The sequence below is a fragment of the Palaemon carinicauda genome, chromosome 7 (genome assembly GCF_036898095.1).
Source record: "Palaemon carinicauda isolate YSFRI2023 chromosome 7, ASM3689809v2, whole genome shotgun sequence".
Taxonomy (NCBI): Eukaryota; Metazoa; Arthropoda; class Malacostraca; order Decapoda; family Palaemonidae; genus Palaemon; species Palaemon carinicauda.
Window position 1 is genome coordinate 134,785,585 of NC_090731.1, and position 2,500 is coordinate 134,788,084.

At 35.0% G+C, this 2,500-nt stretch overlaps 1 protein-coding gene across 1 annotated transcript in view; it reads right to left on the reverse strand.

The window, feature by feature from the left end:
• Positions 1-1,835, reverse strand: part of LOC137643639 (uncharacterized) — a 33,139-nt gene extending 31,304 nt beyond the window's left edge. The window contains exon 1 of the mRNA XM_068376357.1: positions 1,653-1,835. The gene's annotated coding sequence lies outside the window, so the exon portion shown is untranslated. The remainder of the gene's footprint in view (positions 1-1,652) is intronic.
• Positions 1,836-2,500: the final 665 nt, after the last annotated feature.

Consider the following 2,500-nt stretch of genomic DNA (forward strand, 5'->3'; position numbering starts at 1 on the left):
CCAGGCAATCTACAACAAGTGTACACTATAATCGTTACCATGTAAGAATTAGGTGATCATTATGGATGTCTATAGATAATTTGGAATCTTCATCTATTAGCGTGTCTTTTTCCCATTTGATGAATCTTATTGATACCGAAACGGTTTTTTTGAGATTGATATCTTTCGAAATTGAATTAACACAGAATATACAGCAACTGACGATTTTGGTTAAATTATACGACACTGGGACTATATTCTGTACTATTTAATGAATTGCTGAAATGGAAGGTTTTGTGAGCTCTATAGTTCCTGGTTTCAAATTGTTTTATTTATGTTTTCAAAATTATTCGTTTGTTTCTGTCGTAAGACCCAGCCCGTGGGTATGGGAGGCCATTCAGGACCCAATAGCAACTGGGTAATAAAACCACACTTGAACTAAGAAACAAAAGTTAAGAGTTTGGACAGCGAGATGAAATGAAATCAGATGGAACGGAGGTATAGTAGAAGGCTAAAAAGTGAGTGCCTCTTGGAGCCGAAAAGTCGCTACAAAGACACCTCAGTAATGCCTACAGTGCATCGCTTGATAATAATAATTGTATTAATGGATTTTATCATGTCTACTATTAGCCGTATTTTCTTGTAAAGTTTATTCATTAATTTGTTTGTTACGTTTGAGTCGGTGCTGTCATTGAGTTTGAAACTTCTTCGCAGCCATCTTAAGCTAGAATAGACTTTGGCCTCAATTTACCGAGCTACATTCTAGTGAAATGTTTATGAATTAACACTATCCTCTCACTTGTTACTAATTTCACAATAAGAGTCAACTTCATTCGAAATATCTTTATTGCTAAACGAAAATATGCTGCTTTAGAATGCTGACACGGTTGTGGTGGCCGATGTGGTAACGTCCTTGACTGGTGAACGCCAGACTGGGGTTCGAGTCCCACTCAAACTTGCTACTTTCTTTGGTCGCTGTAACCTCATCATCCTTGTGAGATAAAGATGGGTGGTTTGGGGAAGCCCATAGGTTTCTCAGCTGAGACATCAGCAGCCATTGCCTGGTCCCCCATGGTCCTAGCTTGGGTGGAGAGGGGGCCTGGGTGCTGATCATATGTATATAAGGTCAGTCTCTAGGGCATTGTCCTAATCGATAGGGCAACGTCACTGTCCCTTGCCGCTGCCATTCATGACGGCCTTTAAACGAGGCTACCGTTTAAGCATACAAGAGACATTGATAGTGTTGATACAGAAATGAGAAATTAAAAACCTCTTACTCAAGCAAAAGGTACAATAAATAGCATTACTTTTGTGAATAAAATTATAAAGTTATTAGAGAAAAGCAAATGAAATCACATCATGATGCAATATTAGATCATCCACCGTTAAACAGAAATCTCGATTATTCTACATTTATTTTTCTTATCTTTTAATATTTTCAGTATTTGTCACAAAACTCAACTAAATTTGTAAATGAAAATTGTTTTGAAGTGCTTCCAGTTCCTTGACTGTAGGCTACTGATTTGAAGTCTGGACTTACGTAGTGACAAAGTAATTTGTAGGCTATTCTAAATTCCTGGGTTCACAAAGAAAGATTTAATGACAATATAAGGTAATCTACAAGGCATATATACATTTGAATATATTTAGCTAAAAGACGCAAAAATAAATACCAATTTAACTATCACTGCAGGAAACAAAAATTTTTCATAGAAGTAAACTTCAGGAAAGAGTTAATGCTTGTTCCTGTAAACAACGTTAAAAAGAGGCTTAAGTCAACAATCCACTCGCAAGCACATATTCAGAGCAACTATCTCAACTTTCTAAGTTTCTGCCCTCGAAAATCGAGTGTGACATTTTGTCGAGATGGGAGAAATATAAGAATCCCGCCACATGAGGGGAAAGAATGACTGTTGTTTCACTGCCAAGTATTACTTAAGCTTATGTTATTGTGCGTATGATTTACTCATGACCATGAACATTATACCCGATGATTAATAACTGAGTTTAGAAACATAAGTAAATTAATAAGTAAAGTAGCCAAACTAATGTTAATGCCTCTGTAAACATATCAATAAAACTATATCTGGCATCTTCATTTACCCAGAAGAGTCACATTCGTCACTTATAATAACAAACTCCCCATTCTTCTTACCCCAAGTTCTCCAGAACCCTGCCGCCCCCAGGCTCACTGTAACCTAATCTTCTTCACGCTTACCCGCTGTGTCACAATTAAATCCACAGATAACTAACTGTTCATGATCTTGAATTCAGAAAATGATTCACATCTGCATAGTAACTGCTTCCTATTCCCTCTCACTTCTGGTTCAAAGTTCAAACTCTACGCAGAGGATAATTACGCAGCATCAATGTAGGATATATATATATATATATATATATATATATATATATATATATATATATATATATATATATATATATATATATATATATATATATATATATTTATATATATACATATATATATATATATATATATATATATACATACATAAATTAT